General features: G+C 44.5%; 1 long non-coding RNA gene across 1 annotated transcript in view; it reads left to right on the forward strand.

Annotated features, from left to right (window-relative positions):
• Positions 1–10,154, forward strand: part of LOC142494490 (uncharacterized) — a 32,443-nt gene extending 22,289 nt beyond the window's left edge. Inside the window, exon 3 of the long non-coding RNA XR_012801482.1 lies at positions 9,965–10,154. This is a non-coding gene — a long non-coding RNA (uncharacterized LOC142494490). The remainder of the gene's footprint in view (positions 1–9,964) is intronic.
• The last annotated feature ends 2,688 nt before the right edge of the window (positions 10,155–12,842 follow it).

Raw genomic sequence — 12,842 nt, forward strand, 5'->3', positions numbered from 1 at the left:
CTTTGCATTCTGCCTTGTCTTTGTTTACCTCTGACCTCAGTTTGTTCCTGAAGCTCTACCTTCTCTGACCCCTGGACCTCGACTATGCACAACAAACATTCAGACCTCTCTACTTCTGGACCCCGGCTACACACGACCATCCGACTTCTCCTATCCTAAGACCACGGCGAGTGTCACGACTATTCTGACCTCTCCTACCCTGACCTAGCTACACGATTCTGCAATCCAGATGTGGTTACGCGGTTGTTGGTCGGGGTTCTCTAACATCCCCCCTCAGCCCTGCGGTCCCGTCTTGTTTGTGGTGAGCACCAATTACAGTATGCTCCGCCCCACAAATATGGACCTCACTGAGGTGGTTCGAGTCCAGCACAGGCACTATGACATGTTTAACCAAATAGAGAAACAGCTTGACCAGAATAGTCGGCGAATAGTGCAACTTCTACTTATAGTACAAACTTTGACTAACCAGGCTAAAAGTACCACTGTGGATCCTGTCCCCTCAGCGGTGTCTGCTCCCACAATCGTTCCCATGAATGGAGCCTCCGAATCCCGACTCCCTACACCAAACCATTATGGTGGGGAACCTCTCAGTTGTCGCGGGGTTCTTAACCAGTGTTCTATTCAGTTTGAATTGATGCCGTCACGTTTTCTATCCTAGCGATCTAAGGTGGCCTATATCATATCCCTGCTAGTTGATGATGCCTTGGTGTGGGCTTCACACATCTGGGAACAAAGGTCAGACCTCACGTGCGACATAGGCTGCTTCACCAAGGAGTTCCGCAGAGTATTCGACATGCCCGGACTCAAGGTAACCGCTTCCTGATCTCTCTCCCATATTTCCCAAGGCAGTCGTCCCGTGGCCCGGCACGCATTCGAATTTTGGACCATAGTCACTGAAACCGGCTGGAATGATGAGACATTGGCGGCAACATTCTGGCAAGGTCTCTCCGAGAACCTTAAGGACAAACTTGCTGCACAGGAACACCCCACGGAACTGGAGGAGCTAATTGGCCTATGCGTCCGAGTATTCTTAAGATTACAGGAAAGAGGGGCTGAGAGAAATCAATGCAAGCAAGGTATGCAGTCCTTCCACAGCCACTACTCAGAGGCCCTGGACTCTCTGCTTTTGGACCTGGAAGAACCCATGCAGCTCGGAGGCAAGAAGCTATCACATGGTTAGAAACAGCGCAGACATAATGCTGGACTCTGCCTTTATTGCGGAAATACTGGACACCAGGTAACTGCTTGCCCCCAGATGTCGGGATACGCCAAGTCTCCAGAGAGAGCCAGGAGGATAACACTGGGAACATTAGCTACTTCTCCTTCAAAGATGCTGACCAGGCTTTTGATACCTATCACCCTAACCAGTGACACCTTCAAGGCCACAACTCGGGTCATCCAGGACTCTGGGTCAAGGGGAAATTTCATGGACCAGGGGTTTGCGGAAAGAAACAAAATCCCTTTGGCATGTAAAAATCAACCGGTAGGGTTTGAGGCGATTGACGGTTGACCCTTACAATCCGCCTTTATTTGCCTTCAAACTATCCCTTTCCAGTTACAGACAGGAGAGGTCCATACCGAAAGGATCCAAATTGACGTAATTTTTTCTTCTACCGTCGACGTCATCCTAGGCCTCCCATAGCTTCAACTACACAACCCTCGGCTCAACTGGACAGAAGAACAGCATTTTCAATGGAGTTCATACTGCCTACATAAATGCTCTGTGCCGTCCAAAGGTCTATGTGGGTTTTCAGTACCAGAGCAGGTAACTTCTCATCTGCCTCAAATCTACTCTGCATCTCTGCATTTCAGCAAGGCTCAATCCGAGGAGCTTCCACCCCACTGATCATTCGACTGCCCTATCGACCGTCTACCCGGCTCAGTGCCTCTGCAAGGATGTTCGTACCCACTGTCACTCCAGAGACCCAGGCTATGAAGGAATACGTCAAAGAGAACCTGCAAAGTGGCTTCAGCCAGAAGTCTTCATCTCCTGCAGGTGCGGGGTTCTTCTTTGTAAAGAAAAAGAATGGATCCCTCAGACTGTGTATTGATTATTGGGGCCTTGATAAAATCACAATCAAGAACCGCTACCCCTTACCTCTCATCACCGAACTCTTTGACAGGCTACAGGGTTCCATCATCTTTACTAAACTGGACTTACGAGGAGCTTACAATCTTGTTAGAATCCGACAGGGGGATGAGTGGAAAACAGCGTTTAACACCCAGGATGGACATTACGAATACCTTGTCATGCCTTTCGGCCTTTGACTTTGTCAACAAGGTTTTCAGGGATCTCCTGGACCAATACATCATTGTCTATATATATGACATTCTAATCTTCTCCAAAACCGCACGTGAATACCCGGGTCATGTCAAACAGGTACTCCAACGAATACGGGAGAAGCACTTATTCGCAAAATTGGAGAAGTGTCACTTTCACCAGACTATGACGTCCTTTCTGGGCTATATCATCTCTGATTCTGGCCTTGCCATGGATCCAGCCAAAGTGAAAGCAGTTTTGGTTTGGCCTTGCCCTATCACCCTGAAGGCCGTAGAATGGTTCTTTGGCTTCACAAACTACTACTGAAGGTTCATACAAAACTTTTTATCCGTAGTAGCTCCATTACGGTGCTGACACAGAAAGGAGCTAACCTGGCACTTTGGTCTCCTGCAGCCCTTCAAGCATTTGAGAAGCTAAAAAAAGCCTTTGTGTCTGCCCCCGTGCTAGTGCATCCTGATCAAGGACTACCCTTCACGCTCAAGGTGGATGCTTCAGATGTTGGGGCCAGGGCAATCTTGCCCCAAAGGAAAACCCAACAAGACAAGCTTCACCCCTGTGCATTCTTTTCTAAAAAATTCTCGCCTGCCGAACATAATTATGACGTAGGCAATTGTGAACTGTTGGCCATCAAGATGGCAATGGAGGAATGGAGGCATTTGCTCAGGGCACCGAAAACCCTGTAACTAGACTGGCGGATCATAAACACCTCTTATCCATTGAAGGCGCTCGTCGTTTGGGGTTGCGACAAGCTCGATGGTCCCTTTTCTTCTCTCGCTTCAAGATCATTATTTCCTGTCTACCAGGTTCTAAAAATGTAAAGGCAGACGCCCTCTCCCGCCAATTTCTTGTAGAAGACAGGGCTGAGGACCGACAGGAAACCATACTTCCCCCATCATGTATCATCTCTGCCAACACATTTGATGCTATGGAGGACATCACAAGAAGTCAGTCTGATATTGCGGAGGGTCTTGAAGTTCCAGAGGGATGTCTCTTCACCGAAACCAGCCTATCGTCAAAAGGTTTTAGAATGGGGTCATTCATTGAAAATCTCCAGTCATCCAGGTACAAGAAGAACTATTGACTTTCTGGAAAGGACCTTTTGGTGGCCAGGGATGCGCAAGGACATAAAGGAATTCGTCATCGCATGTACCACTTGTGTCAGAACAAAACTCCCTGTAATGGAACTCCAGGGTTTATTCTGGACAGTTCATGGACTCATCTTTCCATGGACTTCATCGTGGAACTGCCTATATCCAAAAGTAGGAACACCCTCCTGGTGGTGGTCAACTGATTCTCCAAGCAGGCACATTTCATTCCCCTCAAGGGTCTACCCAATTGTCACGGTAGCTTATGACAGGCTGTAATTTACACCAAAACTATATATAAATATATATATACCTGGGTTTGAACTGGGACGAGACTTAGATATAACAAATTGTATTTATTCCTTAGGATAGGTGAACACAACAGATATGTACAAATAACAGCAAAATATAGACACTTACTTAAAGATTAGGACAGAAGGCCATCAGGATACAGACTGGGCCACTTCTCCCATATTTCAGTTGACATCACAGCAATACATGCAGAGTTTATGAAGCACATGCAGGACATGGAAACATGAAGCCTTGCATGCAGGCATCAAGACATTACATGAGGACTAACAAAGGAATATAGGGAACAGCAGTTTATATATCTTTTGTCCCTCTATTCTTAACCTTAAGCACCTGTGATTGGTTTTCAATTACCTCCAGCCAATCTTTAACATGGGAACACATTTCAACACATGCCCCCCTGCTAGCTGGCACAGGCGCAGTAGAACTCTGGGGTCTCATTTCTGTAGCCCCACATATGCAAATGGAATGCCAGCCAGTCTACCCTTTTGGCTTTCTGGCAGGAAAACCTTTGTTGGAAGGTGTTAAATGGAACACTTAAAAACTGCTCTGGTTTGAGCCTCAAATAAACAGTGAGGGTGACAAAACTCTTTGAACAATACTTAAGTCCTAGACATTCGGTCGCCTCTAGGGCCATCTGTTACATTATGGCCAAAGAAATTTCCTCTGGAATTTATCCATACCTTAGAATACAGTATTAAGCATAAAACATAGACGTATTAAAATATCCGGTTCCGTTGGGTCTAGCAGGTCCAAACCCAGTTCTCATTGCCAGAACTGGGACACCATATGGTCCAAAAAGAGACTTGCTATGACATACGGAACCGGAGTTACACAAATGCATATTAAATCATTTTTTACTTTAATACAAAAATCTCCGCTAAAAAAGAAATCTCAGCTTTTCACTAAATCCCCATTGAAAACAACGGGCAGCTCCGCCATAGACTTTCAATGTTAAATCGCCGCCATTGAAGTCAATGGGGTTTTTCTGCCATTGAAGTCTATGGGAAAAGTCCCGAACCTTCAAGGGGGTCCATACTCCGTCGGGTTGGTCCAGGCGGGTCAAGGATGGTTCTGCAGTGATGCCGGAGCAGTGGCTACAGATACCCCAAACCTTGATCCGCTGAGCTCTCCGGAACCGGAGATATGGAGTACCAAATTTCAGCCTTTTCCACTTAGTCGTTTTTCAGAGCCGTTTTTGCCGCCGCCGGCAAAGCCTATGGCGCAACCCGCTCTATCTGGTTCGACTCTTATCGGGGTTCCAGGATTCGGGGATCCGGTGGTGGTCGAGTGGGGGGAAGCGCAGGAACTAGGGGCAAAAAGAATTTTATTCCTAGGTGCTCTAGAACTGTTTATTCCCACGCTAATTGACGTTGAACTTGACTCAAGTGATTTTAGCTCTTTTAAAGGACATTGTATCCGCTTTGCATTTTGCGGTCTGGACGGCAGCCAACTCGTTCTTCGAAAGGGTACCTCGAGGAATCTCCATTGAAGTCAATGGGCCCATTGACTTTCAATGGGAAACCGCCGCTCTCCCTCTCGGATGCCACCTGCTGGTCTTTACAGGAAACAGGACTAAAACAGAACAATTCTCCATTGGAATGCATTGAGCCCTAATGGCGGCCAATGGGGACCTGCAAAATGGTGCCTGAAAGGGCGGGAAAACTACACAAAGAGCTATAATCATTAAAGAACTATTAACCCTTATGCTCCCGGATGGATTCTAGTGTGTGTGTGATGCAGACACTGATTAACACAGACATTACAATGGAACAGGGGAACAGGGGAAAATACATTTACAGGTGATAAAAAGGGTTAAATCACATTTCTGGACCTCAGTCCAGTGAACCCCTTGTCTCCCTGGTGCGGTCAGGGGTGGCCAAATGGGGTGCAACCCCTTTAATACCGGGCCACCCCCTTTCTCCCTCTACACCAATGCCTTCAAACTATCCAAAAATTTTTATCAAGCAGGTGTTCTGCCTTCATGGGGTCCCCCAAGTCATTGTGTCAGATCGAGGCTCACAATTTATCTCAAAGTTCTGGCAGGCCTTCTGCAAACAATTTAGGATCTCCCTTCACTTTTCTTCCGGCTATCATCCTCAGACTAATGGTCAGACGGAGTGGATGAATTGGTCACTGAAACAGTTCATCTGCTGCTTCATTTCTGATACCCAGGACAACTGGGTAGATTTCCTGCCCTGGGTCGAATTCTCTCATAACAATCTGTGTAATGAGTCATCTCAGGAATCACCATTATTTTCTAATTTCGGCTTCCATCCCTCAGCTCTCCCTACTGCAGGACCTGGATCTGAGGTACCAGCAGCAGACAATAGGATTCTGCACCTTCAAGAGTCATGGAGAAAGATTTAGGAGAATCTCAGAAAGGCAGTCTCCATGCAGAAGAAGCAGGCCAGTCGGCCTTTATTGGCACCCCGATTTATTGGCCCATTTCCTGTCATTGAGAAGGTCAATCCAGTGTCCTACTGGCTACAGTTGCCAGCTTCCATTAGGATTCCTTCGGTCTTCCACACCTCTCCTCAAGCCCTTCATCCAGGATTCCCAGTTCCGTACTTCGTCCTCTCCTCCTGAGCTTCTCCTGGTTGACGGCCAGAAGGAATACTAGGTCCAGATCATTCTGGACTCCAAGATCACCAGAGGGAAGCTGCAGTAACTGGTCCATTTAAGGGGATTGACATCGGTCCCGCCCCGTGATGCGTCCCGTGTCACGTTGGGTGACACCCCTCACGCAAGCACTGCAGTACTCCTACCAGGACCGGACCTAGACTCTGCCCCCACACCACATCCCGTGACGCAACAGAGGACGTCACTTTTCCCACTTTACATTGGCACCGTAATACCAGGAGCACTCGAGGGTTTAATGCAGCCAATTACTCCACAGCTGTGATACACTCCGCCCCTGCCTATCTGGCAACCAGTAAGTAGAAGCAGTCTGATTTTAAAGGAAGCCAGGGGGGGGGGGGGGGGGGGCTACAGGTGTGTGCAGTGAGAAGTCGAGCTCAGGTATGCTGTGACAGTGATACTACCCAGCATCTGGTTGAGCTCAGAATGCTAGAGCTGTTGCCCAGAATAGCAGAGGTTGTGGGTTTTGATCCTGTTAGGCTTGACACCAGTACTCCCTTACTCACAGGGTGCCTTAGGTTTGTCAATATAGTTTTTATATGAATCCTTTTAGAAGGTTTGGGGTGAATCATTTAAATACACTTTGCATATACCATTAGCATATGGGGTCCTTTTTAAGCACAGTTCTCTTTCTCTCTAATTGGATTTTCAGTGAAAAATTGAATCTGTCTTTTTGAGACGGATGCGCAACTGAAAGAACTTGCAGATTTTAATTTCCGTGAATGACGCCCAATAAAAATGTAAACAGAAGGTTATAAAAAATTATACTTAATAATCAGTTAACTCTTCAAAACCACTATGGTACTGTCGTTTGTGTAGGTCGTAGTTCTCAAAAGAAAATCTCATAGGCATGTATTCATTTTTATTTTGTATTATAGTAGGTAAACTCAATACTATTTATAAACAGTTCTATATCTAGCCCATCACTAACATGCTGATTTTTTTTGTTGATGTAAAATCTAATAAATCATTTTTCAACTTGCATGTATTTGACTTAAATTCTTTCTTGAGAATAGGAAAATGTCAGTTAGTTCAATTGAGAAAGATATAAGCAACACATATGCAGCGCACTATCCCCCACCCCCTGGGAGATAAGGCAACTACAGAGTACTGTATGTGGTGCATTACCTGTGGCTCAAAGGAGGTCTGAACCTCTGCTGCGGGGAGCCTGGGGTGTACCTGATCCGGCTGACAACTGTGCCTCCATCTGCGTGGGATCCTAAAAATGTGGGATAACCCTGTGCAGGACAATATGATAACCACACACCAGTGTAATATAACAGGTTTTACTGCACAGAATAATATGATGATGACACTACAGAACATATAAGCCTCACAGGGCCGTAACCCTCACCGTGCTTTTCCCAACACTGTGTCCACACCCCTGTAGGATTTGCCCCTCCACTCTACTGAGGGGTCCCTTGGCACCCAACCACCCTGGTGTCCACAGAGTCAACCACCCTCCCAAGTGTGTGAGACAATGCTGCTCATTAGAGTAGATGCATAGTTGGTGCACGTATGAGGTGAGGTACCTACCGGGTGCTCCAGCACCCGGGCGTGCTGACAGAGAGAAATACAGGATCCAATGATCCAGCAATGGCATCATCCACGATGAGTCTACCTCCACGTGGGGTGGTATCCAGTTGGAGTGTCCCACCCTGCAGATAGTCTCTGATTTTCAGTTATGGTCTTGTTCCAGACCAAAGGCCGCAACTGCTGCACAGCTTCTGCTGTGTCCCTGACACTATGGACACAAAGTGGGGCAGTGTTCCTATCTAAGGGGGCCTGTCCTATAGAAGCCACAAACTGAGATGAGTCGGGGCCTAGCTGGGGCGTAATAGGGGGTATCTGGCCTAGTGCAGGAGCCACAGTCCCCTGCACTCACAACCTACCCCATCCTTGTCCCATCTCTGACTGACGTGGCTACAGTGTGCAAAATGTAGCAACTCTCAGAGCAGGGGAATGCTGCAATGCTATTGGCTGGTTTCGCGCCATGTGGTTATCAGCCCTGCTGCATTCTGGGGGCTGTAGTCCCCGCGGAGCCCTCGCTGACTAATGGCCACCCTGCAGCTCTCTCTGCGCATGTGCGACACCCTATCTAATGGCCGCTGCAACGGGGACCTATCTGCGTATGCAAAATCAATATGGAAGCGCCCTGAGCGCTCACTCCCCACTGATCTCCGGCGATGCGCTCGCCCGGCACAACCTCCCTGCACAACCACACATTTTAATACAGTGTAGTGTTCAAAAATCCACTAGGTCCTACAGGAATGGGGTATAAAAATCCTTGGTTAATGATTTAAATCCTCTATTCAAACATGATTCAAAATGTTTCTTAATTATAATGCAGGTGCAAACAGTTTCTTAAAAAATGCGGTGCAAAAAAATTATATTTAGTGATTTGTTACGGTATGCATTAAAAAAAAACTTTTCTTTGCCTTGATACTTAGATTCCAATACCTCAAAGACACAGTGGAACAACAGTGGGGCAAAATAAACTGCATGATATGTACAGTATCAAAGACAAATCGAGAAGTTTTTCTTTGACTAATGGTGCATAAATACCAAACGTGTTTGTGCTGTGTATTTGCAATTCATTTAATTTAACTTTTCTGCACAGTATGCTGTTTGATCTGCTGGGAGATAGCATGGAAAGGGGGGGAAATAACTTTAGTGTAGTAGCGCTCTGCTTTGAATTGCTGTGCATCTTTGGTCCCTAAAACAATTGAAGGGTGTCACTTTATACAGTACTCTGGAAAATATACAGTAACTCGGAATTCATGTTGAGCGTGCTTACTGAGAGGGCAAGCCCTGGCTTACCCTGCTTCTTTCACATTTTCCACTGCACAGCTATAAATTATCATCATTCTTACTTGTCCTGCATCACTAGTAGTTTGGCCAGCACTATTTCGAGACTTTTCTATACAGTAGTGTAGGAGAAATTCCATTTTAATGCCCCTCTAATATATGAGCAAAATTAAAATGTTCCGTATGATATGGTATGCTTAATACATTTTTAATTAATACCTGAAAGTCTCACATAATATTTATAAAGATAAGTACCATGAAATACAATGTTATTTAAAGTAACAAAGTAGTTTACACAGAAGTTAAATAAATGAAGCTTGGGACTTGAGCAAACAAAGGAACCATATTGACCACACACTGCTCCCACTACGTAAGAGAAGTAAAGAGCTTAAAAGGAAGGATACAAATGCACGTGTTAGTGGACATGTGAGTGGTAACCAAAGTCTCCGTGACAGTACTCTCTCTTCCTATGACGTCATGAAGTTTGGAGATTGCTGATGGTAAGTACTATCATGGTGACTTCAGTCATCACTCCCTCATAGCGCTGATACGTGCTTATAAGCGTATATTTTTATGCTTGGTTTTAAGTTCTTTTCTTCTCTTATGTAGGCAAATACCTATTTTGCCTCTTTCTATGATTGGCCATGGTGGTTTTCACCATATTGACTAACTGCAAAGGTGAAATAAACACATTTCCATATGTTTTCCATTGCTTCCAGTAAGCAATTTTTTAACTCTTTTGTTAGTCAGTGTTGTTCATTAGTGTTATATGTTAGTTTGTCCTATAGTTACAGCAGTATACACTATTTAATATCTTTGTGTTTTATTCCTTATATCTCAGATGCCTTCCACAAAGTTACAAGTTTGATCCGGATGAACAGGACTGTCCCACAAGGAGCATAGCTCTTGCCATTGTATCTGGATATTTGTTGGACTTATTTTCTAAGGCGCCGGTCTTTATTTATGTTTTCCCTGTAAATTTATTAAGGAACAATTAGAGTATGTATACTAGTCCCGCTAGTGATGGATTCTCTGGGGCTGATCAGTACAATTGATCTCTATGGTGGTTATTCATTAAACTGATTTAATGCTGATTGGAGCACTATCAGATGGAGACTCTCATTGACGTCAATGGCAGTTTTCGTATAATAGTGCCCTGATCGGTACAATCGCAGTTTAATTAATAAACCCTTATAAATCTTCATTATATTTTAAAATCGGTGGGTCAATATACTGTTGTCATGGTAGACCAGGTCTTTTAACACCATTTATATTTAAGGGATCAGTCACAGGGCAAAACAAGTCAGTGAAAAAAAAATGAGGTTTATTTTGGATAAGACCTCAGAAACACACAAGAATACAAAATACAAAAATATACACACTTACGGGGGTCCTGGGAATGATATCTACCTTTCCTAGGTGGAGGTACCCTCTTCAAATGGGTTTCCCCTGTCTACTTCTCTGCTTCAGGATATCAGAGTGCTGAACACACAGCAGCCACTCTGACATGTATCTCCAGCTGGTCAAGGTCGAACTCCACACTCCTTCCCAGAGTGTCCCTCAGATAGTCTCCACACTCCTTCCCAGATTGTCTCTGTGATGGTCTCCATGGTCTCTCCCCATGATAGTCTCCTGCTCTGATCAGCACTGTTCCTTATATACCCCTTGATGGCTATCCTTTAACATGAGCAAGTGTAGCCAGCCAAGAGAAAGAGTGCCTGGGGCTTAGACCTGGTAACTGATTCTATTAACTAGTACCCTACCTTTGTTCTGATCATATCTTTTCTATGGAGCAGTTCAGCTAAAGGGATTACAGAAACTCCCTCCATAGCAATGATAGGAATAGGCACATAACATAATTTACATTTGCAGGGCTGACATGTTCATTTCTTCACCACACAATACCAAGTATTTAAGATGGGAGGAATTGCTAACACAGGCATAAATACAGACATAAGGTAATTTTGTAAAAGACAGGACTAAGAATTACACACAGCTAGCCCAAATCACATCATAAGACAATGCCGGCTTTCTAAACTGGGGGAAGGATTTTCACAGGGAAGAAAGAATATAAGCTTTGAAATACATTCTTACAGATATGGGGTACATTTACACATTCCCTGTTCTTCCCCAGATATTAAAGACATTTGGCTGTATGAAATATTAACAGGACAGCCAAGTTAAACTTTTTTTAGGGGTAAATAGCTGGGATTTCTCTTTATTAGGTTCCCCAGCTACCCCTACTGTCACAACTGTTCTTAGATTTTGTTAAAGGTGATAATAAAGGACCAGGCTCTGTCAAGAAACATGCTGCCTGCAGCCTTGTTAACTGTAATTTCTTTGAATATATACATCTTATGTATTATGACATTGGAATATCTTTTGGCTCATGAAATATAATCAAATTCCAACATCCAAAAAAGGTTTGGACAGTACATGTGATCCCACAGCCTTAGCTCAGTTACTGTAGTTTTATTGCTCTGGTTGAGTAATTACTCTACTGTACATGAGTCGGGTCTTATGTGGGTGCAGTCATTTTGGGACAAATGGGCGCAGTTCAATAAAGGATGTAGAATGTCACCTACTGTATATTGGTTTACAAATGTATAATGCACAGTAGTGTTTGAAAAAGGGTATGGAAACCGTAAGCAAATACAATTATCTGATATCTACAGTAAACTATAATAAATACACTTTAAATAAAGAAATACAGCATGGAAAGCATATATCCCATCCCAATTAGTATCCCAGACATTCCTAATAATTTCATAATCACTATATATTGAGTTTCTAGATCCCTAAGAAAAGTTGCTGAATTTAAAAAAGTACCTATAGTTTCCACCACATAGAGAGCCATGATAAAATACAATATTTATACATTCCTAGACTTATTTTCAATTGTTTTGATCGAGTACTTTGTACACAGTTTGTATTGAGGTCATTACACTCTGCTCATATTACTCGACCTCTCTGCAGCATTTGACACCATGGACCACCCTCTTCTCCTTCACATTCTCCATACTCTTGGTATTCGTAACAAAGCTCTATCCTGGATCTCATCCTACCTCTCCCATCATACTTTAAGTGTCTCTTCTGCTAACACCTCCTCCTCCTCTATTGATCTCTCTGTGGGGGTACCCCAGGGCTCTGTCCAGGGACCTCTTCTATTTTCTCTGTACACATTCTCTCTAGGTGACCTAATAACATCTTTTGGGTTTAATTATCCCCTCTATGCTGATGACACACAAATATACTTTTCAACACCTGACCTTACACCTGCTGTACAAACAAAAGTTTCTGAATGTCTCTCTGCTATATCATCCTGGATGGCCCTCCGTCGCCTTAAACTCAACATGGCTAAAACAGAGCTCCTCATTCTTCCTCCCAAACCTGGCCCTACTACCTCCTTCCACATTACTGTTGGAACTACGATCATTGACCCAGTAGCCCAAGAACACTGCCTAGGGGTCACACTCGACTCCTCTCTCACATTCGTCCCTCACATTCAAAACATTTCTTAAACCTGTCGCTTTTTCCTCCGCAATATAACAAAGATACGCCCTTTCCTCTGTTGCTCGACTGCTAAAACTCTGACTCAGGCCCTCATTCTCTCCCGTCTTGATTACTGTAACTTCCTGCTGTTCGGCCTTCCTGCCTCTCACCTGTCTCCCCTACAATCTATCCTAAAGCTGCTGCCAGAATCACTCTACTCTTTCCTA

This window comes from Ascaphus truei, chromosome 5 (assembly GCF_040206685.1).
Source record: "Ascaphus truei isolate aAscTru1 chromosome 5, aAscTru1.hap1, whole genome shotgun sequence".
Classification (NCBI taxonomy): domain Eukaryota; kingdom Metazoa; phylum Chordata; class Amphibia; order Anura; family Ascaphidae; genus Ascaphus; species Ascaphus truei.